We start from the raw sequence: 16,870 nt of genomic DNA, 5'->3' as shown, positions 1-16,870 counted from the left end.
TAGCCTGAATGCAAATTATTTATTATAAAACTTAACTCATAAAACAATCAATCAAAGCAACCAAGAAATGTCTAGGGATAATAATGAAGATAAAGAACTTAGGATATAATCACAACACTTTAACTACATGATATGAGTAATGAAAACAAAACCATAAGGTTAAAGAGTCAATGAGATGGCAGGTCTTGACAGGAAGACTCCTGAGTTGCCACAGCGCCCTGGGGTAGCTAGCACAAACAACTTTTATATACCCATTGATGAGTAATGCAGGCATCCAATCAGGATTTACCACATACTCCAATTTGGAATCTTGGGATCACCACAGTGTATAAATATTGTAAAACTTAATACCTCTCGCTCTGCCTAAATCATAAAATATTCATCAAGTTTGTATTCTACTAAAAAAAAGTAAATGTAGTAAACTAGAAAGAATCTTGAAACTAAAAGTAAAGAAACTTTACTAATAAAAGATGCAACACAGGACAATTGAATGGGCTTTCTAAACTTGAGGCCCTGGTATACTGCAAACTAACTGTCCTAGAGCTCCATCTTCTTTGATGTGCGGTGTCTTCCCAGTGATTTGTTTCTCATTCAGGGAGTCGGACAGAAAACATCATCCAAAACAACACTAGCTTCATGAATGCACTGGAGAGTGGAGTACAGATGTATCCGCACCTTTACAATCACTTGCAAAGAGATTTTAAGCTGCAGAGGTGCTCTTTGCCAGATATTTATGTTCTTCTCTCAGCCGCCACCAGCGTGTTTACGATAAACGCAAGGAGCGCAACACATTTACAACCCCACCTACTGCAGTGTAGGAGTGTTGGAAAACAGTATACCGTCACTCCGCCTTTTCAAACACTATTTAGACATGAAACATCCTGTGCACATGAGAGAATGTTTTGCTGCATTCATGTCAGGTGTGCAACTTTTTATCCATGTTTCTTAAGCTGTGCAGAAGGAGCAAAACTCTGTAGACACTGATCAGATCTGTACGGTTTCTCAACAGTGTGAATCCTCTTTTGTGTTTTCAGATGTGTTAACTGATTAAACCTCTTGTCATGGTGTGAACACTTAAACGGTCTCTCTAATGTGAATCATTTGGTGCAGTTTCAATTTTGCAGCTATAACAAAAGTCTTCTCACACTCAAGCACATATACTCTTTCACACCAGTGTGGATCTTCCTGTGTTCATTAAGGTTTGCTGATCGGTTGAGACTCTTCCCACACTGAGTGCATGTGAATGGTTTCTCTCCAGTGTGGGTCTTCATGTGTTTATTAAGGTCTGAGGAGTTGCTGAAACCCATCCCACACCGAAGTTGCCGTCACACTAGATTTTAAGCATCATTGTTGCCAAATATTTTTAACGTAAAGGCGCTAAACTCTGCCCAAAAAGTCGCTAAAAGTCTATAGATTACATCATATGTTAATTTGCATATTACTAACGTCATCACATTCTACCATTTCTGTTTAACAGCCTATGGTCAATAAAGGGGTATTTATATTTGCACTATGCTTTATGCAAGCATGTCAATGTAACTAAATTTATTGCTGTTTGAATACAGTATAGATGTGTAGTAGGGATGCCACAGTTCTCAATATAATATTGAACCGTACGGTACGCCCTCCACGGTTCAATACGCGCTTGTGTTTTCTCGGTTTTGCATTTAAATAATTTATGTGCATTTTTATATCTCCCTGAATTGACTGTGTGTGCCTCTAAATCCATGAGCTGAGATAAGGAAACTCCTCCCCGTTAGTAAATATCCAATCACTATGATATAAAGTTCGGGGGCACTTGACCATCATTCCACACTTTAACATTGCGAGCGGCGGTGAAGTGAGGCTGAGGCCACAGAACAAGGAAGCGCCGGCGAAGTGAGGCAACAGTATGAGAAATCGCCGGCGTCTTTCAAATCTGCGGAGTGAGGACATTTCGGTTTTGCCGGTAAGCATAATGCCAATAAAAGATAAAAATAGTGAACAAAAAATAACTGTGTGCAAGCATTGTTTTACACGTATACCCATTACTGCACATCTGTAGCACCATCACCCAGCAATATCACTGTCTGAAGGCAGGATAGCAGAGAAGGTAATAAAGTCCTCCATATAGCAACAATCATACGCTGAATCTTTCAACCAAACATACCCAACTGGTTCCGAGAGACACATAAAAATAACAAAGGCAGTGAGGATGTTTATTGCTAAAGATTGGCTTTTGTCATTTTATAAAAGCACTCGATCCGCGTTACAGACTACAGTCTAGAATTTTTTACCACCGAGGTAATTAGGATGGTTTATTTATGTTTACTTAAGTACAAATGTGTTTATTTAAAATGGCCAATTTATCTTTAATAACTTAACATGCATGTATATTTTCAAAGTGTAGGATTTTATGTGTTCCCCAGTTTGTACATGGGCTACTAGCAGCTGTGAGATTTTAGTGTTAACTTTTTTTATACAATACACTAGGAACTAATGTACTTTTCTTGGGTTTTAAGTGAAACAAAATGAGTATTGCAATAAATTGTTTTTATTTTTGTTCTCTTTAATTTCTTACTGTTCCTGTTGCCTATAGAATAAAAAAATAATAATAAAAAAAACACGTGTCAAGCCATGGGAACCGAACTGAAAACCGTGTTAAAACATACGAAGGTATGTATTGAACCGTAAGCTAACCATATTGTTGCGTCCCTAAAGTGTAGTGAATTCGCATAATAATATCAGACAAGTTCTGACACTCTCACTTAAAATATCTGTGACTGTAAACAAGAAAATAATAAACGGTCAAATTAAACTTAAAATAAATGAGAAGCAGATCGGTTTGACTGTACAAGGGAAATACCTTCACACTACCAGTGCTAAATCATTTGCCATCGGTGCGCAGAGATGTGATCTGCTTTCAGGCTACAGTTGGGAGAGACTGCTGTACGAGGACTGGGCTAGCTGTCAGTGCTCTGAGGCGGGGGAGGGGCCGGCGACATCACCTGCAGCTCTTTGAGAAGAGTAGGGACGGTACAGTATGGACAAATGACAGTCTATAAAAATCTTGAGTAAAACACAAAAAAGTGGCTAGATTTGTCGCTAGTCACATTTTTGAAAATTTGTCGCTAGGGGGGTATGAAAAGTCACTAAATCTAGCAACAAAGTCGCTATAGTTGGCAACACCGTTAAGCACGCGAAATTCTGTTGTAAGGCACTGCAAAAAGGGGCGGGATTAAACAAGATGATTAGACATTAAAAAAGTGTTGCTTAAGGCATGATGATTTGCTGAAACTCTTCCCACACTGAGTGCATGTGATAGTTTCTCTCCAGTGTGACTCATCATGTGTAGATTAAGGGATGAAGATCGGCTGAAACTCTTCCCACACTGAATCCATGAGAATGGTTTCTCTCCAGTGTGGATCATCATGTGGTGGTTAAGGTGTGATAATTGGTTAAAACTCTTCCCACACTGAGTGCATGTGAATGGTTTCTCTCCAATGTGGATCCTCAAGTGTTGATTAAGGGATGATGATTGGCTGAAACTCTTCCCACACTGAGGGCATGTGAATTGTTTCTCTCCAGTGTGGATCCTCGAGTGAATCTTAAGATCACCTTTTTTTCCAAAACTCTTTGCACACTGAGTGCAGATGAAACGATTCTTGTCTCTTCTTTCCAAAATACCATCAGTCTGTAAATGAGTTTTTTCCTCAATTTTGACATGATGTTCCTCCTCTTTACTCCCCTCATTTTCTTCAATTAGGTCTGAAATAAATAAAACATTAGTTTTCATTAAGTGAAAAGTGAAAAGACACTGGAAACATTGGCTACACACTGTGAATTTGATGTACATTAAATGTAAAATGAATCAAATCATATTTTGTTCGTTCCATTAACGTGTGCACATTTAAGCAGATTTAATCCAACCCATCTTTATAAATTTAGTGCTTTTACAATGTAAATTGTGTCAAAGCCGCTCAACATAAAAGTTAGAGTAAATTGAAACCGTCAATCCAGTTTTTAGAGTTTTCAGGTGGGGGGCTGTCCCACCCAATCAGAAACTTGGCCCAACATCAGATAACAACAATTTTTTTTTTTTGCTATGCGTCAGACTCATTTACAATCTTGATTTAAGCAGTCATTTTTATTAATTTTAAACCATTCAGGCCTCAAAAGATGAAAGACAAACTAATTCAGCATAGAGCGCAGGTTTCTGTGCGCATCACGCGTCTAAACATGCATAAAACGCACTTCACTTTTATATCCTTTCATGCAGTCGCACCCTAATTCATACAATAGACAGTCTTAAAGAACACAAAAAGTTTAGCAGCACTGAGTAGGATAATCGGGACATGTATTGGGCCCGCTTAAACATTATAGCATTTTTCTCACGGAAAGAGCAGATATTAAGTTCACTATCTGTTAATGACGCACAGAAACGGAAAAATCACAGGCAGTTTCAGTAGTAAAGTTTGTGCAAAGTGCAACATACAAAATTTAAACACGAGAGCAAAGCAATTTGTTGCTGTTTGAGTCAAAATATCAATATTTCAAAAGATATCCACACAATCTTGCTTTCGCTTTGCTCTTTCTAAACGTGCACTTTTCTGTTGACGCGCACTACTGTGTGTCCCTCATCTGTATAAACAATATCGAGAAGTTAGTAACTGAACTTATTTCAATATCACTGACTCAATTAATTAAATACGAAAGCTGTGTAAAGTGCTGTCAATTGACGTGTTGCCCTTTTTCCCTTTAAATCTCTCAAATTATCATATGTGATCTGTTATTTGACTTTTTAACTTATAAGGGAAAAACGTCAAAAACAATGTACACAAGATGTCTTAAACTGTTACTGTTCACTGCTTAACGGTAGTGTAATGCAATACTGAAAAATCAGGATTCAATAATGAATAGAATATTAATAATATTCAAATAATATTCACGCAAAACTCCATATGCGTGTCGATTAAAACATGTTATATGCAAAAAATATGCTAAAAAATGTTTTTGATATGCTAAATGGTTTTGTATTAGCTATCTACCACTAACAAGTAGGCTAATATGCAAAGATCTGCTATTCATAAAAATGTTTATGTTAGTTATAAAAAATACTAATGTTTATATTGTCTCAGGTGCATAAAATAATAATTAATAATAATATAAAGATTTTTTTTAAATCACAAAATATAAAAAATGGTATGGAATGTTGATATTTTTTAAGGTATCATCTCAAAGTTGTAAATTCCAGCGTAGTGGCAACACTACAGTTATTGTAAAGATTATCATATGCATTAAAAGCAATATGGGTGACTATATTGCATGTCTATTTTACATTTCAAAAAGCTAAGAAATAAAACTCTTTAAAAACAGGAATTATTTCCAGTATCTTATAAAAGGATTTTTAATTTTTAATAAAATCTAAATAAATGATTAAATGTTTTAATTTTAGGGAACATATATATGTACATATATATATATATATATATATATATATATATATATATATATATATATATATATATATACACACGTTTGTACTATTATTAACATTATTATTTTTCTCAGTTCTCAAATCTTACAAATCTGCTGGCCTAAAATCATTAGCATTTTTTTTTTCACTTTCAGTTGAGTTAAAAGTGCTGTGTGTTTCGTTGTGGTTTTTGTTATATTGTTTGTTTTGTTGTTGATACTGCTGTTTGTATGTGAAAGGTAAAAGTCAAAAGACAAAGTCACTTTTCGAAAAATGGTCTATGCTATGTAAGGCATGAGATATCACATATACTTTGATGTCTTTGACAATTCAAACATGAGCCGAAAACAGACAATTGACTCCACAACCCAACAGGCGGGAGTGCGGGAAAAAACCAGCTCCCACTCCATTTACATTTGAATCCCCTGAAACTCGACTTCAACCACCTCAACTCACACATATGGTCATTTCAAAGTCTGAGGCCTTGTTTACACTAATGTGTTTTCGTTTTAAAACGCATAAGATTTGCTACGGTTACGCCATCCGTCCACACTACGCTGGAGTTCTCAAGCGGCGAAAACGGAGCTTTTCGAAAATGCTGGAGAGGCCGTTTTCATTCTGAAACGCTGCTGCTCCGTCGCAGTGTGGATGAGGAAAAACGGAGACATCTGAAAACGGAGGCGGGGCTGCTGAGATTCGCTACCTGATTGGGGCTTTAGTGCCATTGCGTATCCTTCCCTTATTCGTCAAGCCCCTATCACATGACTATAACACATGAAGACAGCTGACCAGCCTTCACTGTAAACAACAACATGGACACGGAAATGTGAGCGTTGTTTGCATTATTGTCTGTTTTAGGTGCCATTGTGCAGTTAAACTCTGCATTTTTTGCTACAGCAGCTGCATATATTCGCAAGAGGCAAGCTATCGTTCGAGCTCTCGCTAATCGCTCGCGTTTCAAGCGACGTAAGCCCTATTTAGAACGCCGATTTTGAATTACACCGGGAAGAACCAGTGCATGGTGGGACATGTTTGTAAGTGAAGTAGTTGTTCCCGAGGATTGGCATAAGAACTTTCGGATGTCTAGGTCGGGCATGATCCACCTCAGCGTAAAACTTCGTCCGTTTGTGAAAGGACAGACTACGAGATTGCGGGCGCCAGTGGATGTACTCACAAAGGTTGCGTGTACCTTGTATTACCTGAGTGACGAGGGAAGGATCAGAAAAACTGCAAATGCATTTGGACTGTCCAGACAGGTTGTTTCAATCATCATTCGACAAGTATGTAAAGCTATTACCACCACCCTGGGCCCCGAATACATCAAGACACCGAAAACAGAGGCCAAAGTTAATGAACTGGTCGCCAACTTTTATAAGACACACGGAATGCCGCAGTGCTTGGGTGCAATTGACTGCACACACATCGAGATAAGACCTCTGTCCTACTCCACAGACTTAATTAATAGAAAGGGTAAATATTCTTTGAATATACAAGCATTGTGTGACTATAAGTATTGTTTCATGGACGTCGTTGTAAAATGGCCTGGGGGGGGGGGCGTACATGACGCGTGTATATTTGCCAATTCTCAACTGAGTAGCGACCTAAAGGATGGAACGATAGCCCCCTGTCCTAAGAAGTTGTTGGATGATGAGGAGGCTGTTTCCGTGTTTCTTCTGGGTGATCCAGCTTATCCTCTGATGCCGTATCTCATGAAAGAATACCCAAACGGCGGAGTTACACCACAAGAGCAGTACTATGGGCTATCACTTTGCAAGGCACGCATGGTGATCGAGTGTGTGTTTGAAAGCACGATTTGCGGCTCTGAGAAGGGCAATGGACATAAATATGAATGATCTTCCTTTTGTTATTATGCGTGCTTTGTGTTACACAACTACTGTGAAACGCTTAACGAACCCATAAACGAACACTGCATAGATGCTGCATTACAATATGAAAGGGACTTTCAGCCATCCAACAGAATAGTTGAGAGAGCAGACAAAGAAGCTGAAGGAAAACGAGTGAGATGCGTATTAACAAGATTTCTTGACCCCTGAGCCATTTTAGCTGTCTGCTTTTTTTTAAAGCATGTACATGTTTAAGTTTGAAATTTGTATTAACTTTTCATCATGAGTATTGTCTTTTTACTACAATGTCAATATACTGTCAAAATAAAGTCATGACAAAGTGATGTGTGCTTGTATCTATTACACCTGATTACATGGACAATATAATTTGTTTGTTAGAGTGAATATAAGTAAACTTGAAACATCGCAACACAAGCATTAAGGCGTGTTGAGTATAAATACAAAATGAAATACAAACAAAACAATCAGTTTTGCAGTTCATTTAGTACAGACCACGTAGATCTAATTACAAAAACGACATAAACACTAAAATAAATAGAAAGTGGTTTATAGACAGACAATTTGCATATGATATAATGTAAACATTGCACAACACACACAAAAAAAATACAAAAAAGTATACATTTTAAATTAAATACAAAGAAAATATAACACATAACATTTTAAAACAAAAGCGCACTTATAAGTTTTATAGAAGTGTATATATATATATATATATATATATATATATATATATATATATATAAAGAGAGATATGTGCAAGTTGGTTTGTGCATAAGTATGTACTATGTGCAAGTTAGTACAATAAACAGTGGCATAAACAGTAAACATTACACATCGAATGTATACAGTAAAAGTTAAAATATAAACAAAATAAAATATAAACAAAATACTTGAAACATTTATAAACAAATCACACTTTTAACTATGTACAGCTGTGCATATAAGTTGCATAAGTGTATGTACACTCTGAAACAAAACAAAAAAACTACAAATTTGTGTAGTCGCCATATAGTGAGGTGCTTTGTTGGGTTGTATGTGCTGCTGGTGGATTGTACTCTCCAAGTGGTCTTCTTGTGGGCGTGCGGTCGTATGAGTACTGGTTTGGAAATGGTGGGTGTGGTGATGGAGGAGGCATGTGACCACGGCTTCCCGAACCTACAATATGCTGCACCAGCATTTCAATGTTTGTATTCAGGCATTCCATGGTTGATGACCACTTGCTCAACGTCTGAACAAACTCGTTGTCAGAAGACTTGAGTTGCTGAAGAAGGCGTCTTTTCAGTTCCAGGTCCTCCTGAGCAAGGGCATTAGATGAGAGCTTGCGCTTTAACCTTTCAGTTCTGTGACCGCTGAGAGTGGCATCAAGTCTCTGGCGACGATGACCACTTACTGCGGACGGAGAACCCTCTGTAACACTTTCTCCAGCAGAAATTGACATCCCTGTAGATGACTGTTCTGAGACTTCTGAACCAATGCAAGAAGTCTCTATGCCTTCCAACAAAGCAACTGTTGCTGGAGATCCTCCCCAAACCGACTCACAAAGCTCAAAGAAGAGTAGGACCACCCGTCCATGCCCACTTTTCCGGCCACAATCAACAGCTTGCCGATAACGGAGGCGTATTGATTTCAGTTTTGTTGTCACGTGACCTATAAGCACAAAACACAAACCAATTGAATAAGGTCAGATAATAAATAAATACACATTTAAATAAATACAAAATATTACATAGCAAGCATTAAATAAATAAAAACACACACTTACACAAACTGGTTAAATTTGTTCTTTTACATAGTTTTCCTGAACTATGTAAAATACCCATACTGTAAGCATGAGATTAGAGAATGGTATATTTCTCATATTTACCATTAATATATTTATACAATAGAAATCACACGACAGTGTGTGTGCAGTCTACATTTCAAAGCAAAAAGACTTGAAATCGTTTTGATGTTTCTATTATAGACTTGAAATCGTTTTGATGTTTCTAATATAATAATTATTGAAACAAACACATACTGATACAAACAAAGACACGTGGTCTAGCCCCTTTCTCCATCCCGACAACACAACTGGGGCCTCATGTACGAAGACTTGCATGGAAATCTTACTAAAACATTGCGTACGCACAAAGCTGTAAATGTGCGTACGCAGAAAAAAATTCAGATGTATGAAACACTGCGTACGCCGAATCTCACGCATATTCTTTTGTACATCTGAATGAACGTGAAACTGAGCGCAACATGCACGAGCACAAAACTCCTCCCTGCCTCCTCCCCCGTATGAATATGCTAATGACTATGCTAATGGCAAAACCCAACGAAAAAGCAATGGCAAAATCAAGCAAAAAGAGAAACTTTGAACAGAATGTGAAATGGAGGTGCTGCTTTCGGAGGTAGACCGGAGAAAAGCGGTGTTATTTGCAAGTTTGTTCTCCGGAATTAACAACAAAAGAAAAAAAATAGAGTGGGAGAGTTTAGCTGATGCGGTTAACACAGTTGGGTCTGAACATCGCACTGAGTGCATTTAAAAAAGAAATAGTGTGGTTTATAACTGAAAAATGTTGCAGTACCATTAGCAGTATCCGTGGCGCACCTCATAAGAAGCATGTGATCATGTACTGACATGTTCGAGCATAAACTCGGCTCGAATCCAGCGTCTAATGAATTCTTTCTTTTTTTCCCCACTACATATCAGATTTTGCCCACTATTTATCAAGAGAAAGACAAGTAGAAATCATCAATAAGTTTGTGCATCATATTTTATTTGCACATTTATTGAATGGAAATGTTTCTGATTCACGCATGCAAATTCATCTTCAGATAGTGTCTTTATAGCAATGTGCGTGCGGTAGATCGCTCAGATTACATTGGGAAAACAGGCGACCGCTGCAAATTGTGCTTTAATGTTTAGCTGGTCAACTGTATGGTATGGAAACCTTACATACCTACTATATAAACCCGTCTCATACAGCTGCCATTGCAAGGATCAGACACTTTGTAGAGAAGAATTTAACACAACTGCTTCTAGGAGTCGCCAATGGAAATAAAACAGACACGCACAAAAAATGTGCGTACGCCTGCAAGAAAGCTGCCGTGAACCTGCGCACATTCCCACTTTCAGTTCATTGTTAGTAAATCCAAACGTGAGCGATTCTGAGCGTGAAACCTGGCGTACGCAAAGTTTTTTTGCGTACGCAGCGTTGATACATGAGGCCCCAGATGTTTTGTTGCATAACTAATAGTTTTCCATTTAAATTTACATATGTTTGTCTGGATTTGTAGTATTTATAAGCACTAAAACAAAAACAAAAAACGAGTGAATAAACAACGTACCTTTTGTTATGTCCTCCTTTTTGTGAGGAAAATCTTTTCCCGTAGCCATGGCTTCCTCCGATGTCGGATAGTTCTCCAAAAATTGGTTGAGTATGTCGTTGTATTTAGTCTGACATGACTCCCAGTCGACATTTTCGATAGCCATGGCCGTTTTATATTCATTTGTTACGTTTAGTAACAACTCGACCTCGTCGTCTGTCCACAAAAATACCTCTCTTGCTGTCTTTGCCATCGCATTCATTGTTCAAGCGGCATTTGTTGACTAACAATAACCAAATGCCGAGCGAGACACATGCTTCCTGTTTATACTAGGACGCGCATGCCCAGAGTGCGCGAATGGTCACATGAAATACGTTTTTGGTGGCGTAGTGTGGACGGAGATAACTTCTTAAACGCTAGGTGAAACGCTAGTGTGGACGCGGATCGTTTTTGATCTAAAACGCCGTTTTCAAACTAAAACGCACTACTGTAAACGGGGCCTGAATGTTCTAAATTAACCCAAGTGACTTTATCTATCATGTTTGATATCATTTGAAATGTCTCAGTGCGACTGGTACAATGGTCTCATTCTCTTAGAAATAGACATAATCAAAACAATAAATATATAACTTCAGGCATCTTTTGAACCACTGTGAAGGGTGTGCCTTTCCCATAGGCAGCACTAAATGCGAATGCCTTTTGTTATCTACACACCCCCTTCCCTGAGGGGATTCTTGGATTACCTAAGGGGAGATTTGAAAAGTGGCGCGATTCTGCAAAGGTCACCAAATACAATCTTATTTAAAGTCGTATTTATCGTTGATAAAATGTTGCTATATAAAATTTTGAAAGGGTAACATGTCAAAGGGCTCCAAACATATTTAAAATAAAAGCACTACAACAAAAATTAAAACAAGATTTTTCTTCTCAACCATTTGCCCCAGTATGCAGAATTGTTATAGGCTTGTTGTCTCGGGGTAAATGTCAGTACTTCCATGTCATTCACCTCTTTAACAATATCATACCATTCGCCTACAGATAGAGGATCTTTCTTGAGCCATTTCTTTGTAATGGCCTTTTTGCTAGTTGTTAGTAGTGTGTTAAAAAGAAACATCATTTTTTGGTATTTCTGCAGAGTAAATTCCCAGTTACATACTTTTAAAATTACATTCCAAATTCAATCCAATTATAGCATTTATCTCTTTATTTAAATCTTGCCAATAGGCGTGTGCATATTACACTCCCAAAATATGTGGAAATGATCTGCCAATACATTTCCACATTTTCTCCAGCATTCACTATTTTTTTCTCTAGTTTGAAAGTATTTTAGGTGTTATAAAGAACCTGATTACATTTATAAATTCCCTTTATAAATCTGAATTAATTGTGATCATCTGTTTCCCAAATAGTTAACCATTCCTTATTTGTTATTATTATATTGGCTTCCCTTTCCCATGTCAGACAGGAATAAATTCTTGATACTAGTTTTTTTTTCATTAACCTTCTTTTTGTAAGCATCTATAAACACCTGCACTACTGTTGTTTTTCTTCTGAATCTCTTATGTTTTTATTGAAGTAGTCTCTAACTTGAAGGTAAGGGAAAAAGTCTTGTTTATCTAAGTTATATGTATTCGACAGTTGTTAAACTTTCTAATTCATTATCAGTAGTGATGAAACAGAAGGATATTATGCCTTGCAAACTCCATTGTTTAATCAAACTATAGAGCCATTTGATGAATCAAAAACAAAATGTTCGTAGAGGGTTATACATTTGCCAGAGCAAAGTGGTTACTTACTCTCACAAGCACAACATGACCCACAGTGCATTTTTGGGGGAACACTGTTTTTATCACTTGACTTGTTGCCTGTCGGTCCCCAGAGCCTGGCTGATGTAGATCCTTTATGCCATCATAGAAATTCCAGTGGCCACCAGTAAGTCTGTAAAAGGAAACAAAAAGACTTTCTGTCTCCAGATTATGTCACAGCAGCAGGTTGATATCTGGGGCCTGTTTCAGTAAGGAGGTTCAAACAACTCAGAGTTTAAACTTGAACTCTGAGTTGATTTACCGAGAGATTAAAAACTCTGAGTTTTCGGTTTCAGAATAGCTGATCTGAGTTGGGTCAATCAACTTCGAGTAGACCAACTCAGAGTTAAGCGCGCACACCGTGACTTTAAAAAGGCATTATCAATGGAGCGCAGACATTACGAGTGACTATGGCAACATCTTATAAAAGAGATTACCATTTCTTTCTCCAGCTGAACTTGATGTTCTCATGCAAAGTTATAGCAAATATGAGTGTATATATTTGAAAAGAAGCAACCATCAGTGAAGAAGAGACAGTTAGCGTGGGAAAACAGCTGCTCAAGTTAATGCCTAATTTCACTTTTTAAGTATTTAAATATTTAAGTATAATAAAATAAGTAATGTAATTTGTGACGTTTATATTTTTTTTCTAAACTTTTTTTTATACATTTATTAGTTTTAAATGATTTAACAGTGCACTTGTGTGTCTGCCTTTTTTATTGATCAAGTGATAGAGATTAATATAACATTTAGAAGGTAAGCAGTACTAAAAATAATTTTTAGAAAGAATAATAATCCCATTAATCTAGTTACAGTGCATGTCGAAGGTGAATTTAATTTAATTATTTATTAAAAAAGGAAAAGCCATTCTCGTACAGTTCTTCTGTGTGTGACTAAAATGTAGGCAATAGCTATGTTTCCATCCAAATATATTACATAAATGTATGTGCAAAACTGGAATATTGCATAAAAGATGCGAATAAAATTCCATCCAACGAGTCAAAGAGAAAAAAATCGTAACTTTCTGATTAAACTGGCACCAAATATCAACAGTAAAAACAGAATTTACTGTGGTAGAAGAAGCTGTGTCAATTAATTCTTTATTTAGCCTAATTAATGTACTTGCTCCTCAATGTCAGAAGACAATGCTGAAACACAATGAACACGTGGGGGCGTCTGAAGCCATGAGATGCAGAGACTCTTGACACGCACCAGACGTTCGGAGGTAATTAATAATATACAATAATACCGAAACAGTTAAGGCATTTTAGAATGACTAAAACAATATTTAAGACGTGTTACAGTGTGCTCAGCCTGCTGGTTTGTTCATTTACACACATTTTCATTATCATATGATCATGATCTTATTTTAAATGTACATACTGTAATTTGTTCAGTAAAAGTGTTTCCATCGTAGTTTATGCGCACATTTTCTATCGAATAAAAGTTTATCCTACTCAGTTATGCGCGTATTTTATGCATATTTTAAAAAGTTATGTGCATCATGACGTTTCTATCAATCGTTTTTATGCACGTATCCAAAATGAGCATTAAAATAGGTGGGTGGAAACGTAAGGCTAAGGCGAGAAATACCGCTTCATCTTTAAAAAAGGGGAGGAGACAGACAGAAACTCTGAGTTTAGAGAATAAAACCTGCTTCTGACCAGGTTAGATTCACAGAGTAAGTTACCACAGTAACTGACTCTGAGTTAAAGTTACCTTTCTTTCAGAAACAGGCTTGACTTACCCTGCTTTCTCGAGTTTAACAAACCTGCCATTTTGAAACGGAAAACCCAGAGTTTCTCTCATTTCAGGGTTAAAATACTCTGAGTTTTCAGTTAACCTCCTTTCTGAAACAGGCCCCAGATTATGAAAAAAGCTGTAATTACATAAAAGTAATAATAATAATTATTCATAATAATGCAAAAACGATTGAAAACAAAGGTACAATATTACTTAAAAATTTGACTAATTATAATAATATAAAACTTACCTATAACTATTGTTACATCCCTTGGATGTATTTATCATTATTATTTATTATTATTGTTTATTTGTGTGTTTACTGGCCATTGGGAGTGGATATGTTGTGTTTCTCTTTTACTTCCAATGTGTCTCTCTACCTGCGCTCTAGGTAGAGCTGATTGGGCCCAGGTGGTGCTCATCATTGGAGCGTGCTGCAGTAATGCGCTGCTACAAAAGAGCAGTGTGTCTCAACTCACGGAGAGGTTCACTTCTCCCCTGCTCCAGACTTGTGGTTATACGTTGTGGGTTTTGAGCTTGTTGATTATAGAAAGAAGTTTAATAGGTTATTAAGTTCAATTTAACTTCTGTCTGTTGAGAAACTTGTTTGTTTTTAAAGGCAGTGTGTCTGTTTTCTTAGTTGTGTGGTTAAAATATATTTTTGTGTGTGTGGCATGTAAAAGGTAATTGTATTGTTTCTTTGTCTGACTTTTTGGTTTACAAATTGAAGCTGTAGGGAGAGGGTGCCATTTTTATTTTTGTACTTGTTTGACTGTTTATTCAAAGTAAGGGAGTTGAGGAAAGCCTTTGTTTCTTTTCTTTTACCTGAAATTAGGTTACTTAGTACTCCTCTGGAGCTAGATCTGTTTTGTTTGTTTTGGTTAATCCTTTTCCTGAAGATTTATGCTTAATTTATTGCTTATTGATTGAGAACCAAATAATAAAATATTTAAGTTTTACTCGTGTGTGTGTGTGTGTGTGTGTGTGTGTGTGTGTGTGTGTGTGTGTGTGTGTGTGTGTGTGTGTGTGTGTGTGTGTGTGTGTATGTTTTACATTTCTGAGGCAGGATTGAAGTGTTCCCTTAATTTTTGTTTATTGAATTTATACAAAATTAATTAATTTGGTCTTCTTTTTCTCAAATTCTAAATTTTAATTTTTTTTTTTTTTTTGTTATTTTCCTTCCCCAACCCTATACCAAAAAGGAGAAGGGACATAACATCATATTGTTTAAATGTAATATTGTACCTTAGTTTTATATAATTAGCTTTTTTTATATTAATGATTGTCAACAAAGGTAAAAGATAACTTGTAATTATTGTATTTTTTTTGTTGTTAATAAATTATATGTATTTATACTTGTGTTGAAAATTAAATTGAATCTTTACATATGTATAATCTGTCAGTTAAAAGGAGTCTTGCCTTTGGCCACAAATTAACACCGATGAAGAAAGCATTGGTGGCTGCAGTTCCGGATGACCATAACTGTAGACTGTTGAATAGACTGATATGACCACAAAAGGAGGAATTTCATGAATAAACCTCTGGTTGGTGTAGGTTCTCCTTCCCGGGCATACCTTTCTATTACTGTGCATGTCAAAAACAAACAGTGAAACAGAAGCATTAAATTTGTTGTTTTATTATAATAACACTGGGAAAAAAACAGATGTCATCCTGTGCAATGCTTTATATGTGTTTGTATGTGTCACTTATATTTTGGCATTTTCTTGCAGGCAATATGTTATTCCAATGAAGGATGACTTAAAAGTGTTGCAAACCTGTGCTTGACACTTGAATGTCTTTGCATAAACCTCCCAGTTGTCAGTGGATAATTGCAGTTCAGAGAAGTCATGGCATCTTAAAGACAATAGAAATTAATTATTAATATTTGAACATACATTTATGTTGGTATTATGACAAAACCAAAATTGTTGTTTAAAAATGCTTTTTATGACGTACACAACACCAGCTATCCAGTAAGCTTTGGGATTTGAGGAGAAGGGCATTTGGGTGCATACAAACATTCTTTCCGTTGCATGAATGTAATCAAGGCGACACACAACAAAGTCATCTTCTGTTCCAAAAGCATCCCATCAATCCTTTCCTTCAAATCTCTCCATTCCCTTTGGCCATAAGATCTTCATCTGAGACCACTGGCCTGCCATGAACTCCTGATGAATCTTAAGCAATGTATCTATCCACTTGTCTTTTGTTTTTATTTCCTCTGCGTGTAAAGAATGAGTGGCCTGTCCCTGAAAGTTAGGTGCATGATGTACAACAGATTATCAATGGTACATGTGTTGGTCAGCGTCAAAGAGCGACCTTCCAGCTGTCCATGACCAGACGATGGAGGAGATGTGAAAGATTCTTCCTTGACTGCCACTTTTTGACTCTTTGGGGGGTTGTAGTATATTTCTGTGTCTTTTTTCAATACTTCTCCTCCAGACTCAGTGTTTGGTCAATTTCGTCTATTTCTTTGTCCTCAGTAGTTTTTTTTTTTTTTTCAGATTGCAGTTATCTGAATACCACACAGGCGACCACAGATGAATTCATGCATTTCCTGTATGAAATTTCCTGACCGCCTGTGTAGTTTATTTTTCAAGACTATTTTTGTTGTTGTCCTGAACCAATTTTCAGCTGTTGCATTAGTGTCACGAGTCTAGCCAAGGTGTTTCAACATGATGTTTGTC

At 36.7% G+C, this 16,870-nt stretch overlaps 1 long non-coding RNA gene across 1 annotated transcript; it reads right to left on the bottom strand.

The window, feature by feature from the left end:
* LOC110438635 (uncharacterized) lies at positions 1 to 16,261 on the bottom strand. Its single transcript, XR_011009450.2, has 5 exons — positions 16,140 to 16,261; positions 15,959 to 16,037; positions 15,603 to 15,767; positions 12,432 to 12,573; positions 1 to 3,747 (listed from the first exon to the last, which is right to left on the bottom strand). It is a non-coding gene; the product is annotated as an uncharacterized lncRNA (long non-coding RNA).
* Positions 16,262 to 16,870: the final 609 nt, after the last annotated feature.

Source organism: Danio rerio, chromosome 4, assembly GCF_049306965.1.
Source record: "Danio rerio strain Tuebingen ecotype United States chromosome 4, GRCz12tu, whole genome shotgun sequence".
NCBI classification, from domain to species: domain Eukaryota; kingdom Metazoa; phylum Chordata; class Actinopteri; order Cypriniformes; family Danionidae; genus Danio; species Danio rerio.
Note: the sequence above shows the minus strand (reverse complement) of the source record. Positions and strands in the feature narration are given on the sequence as shown.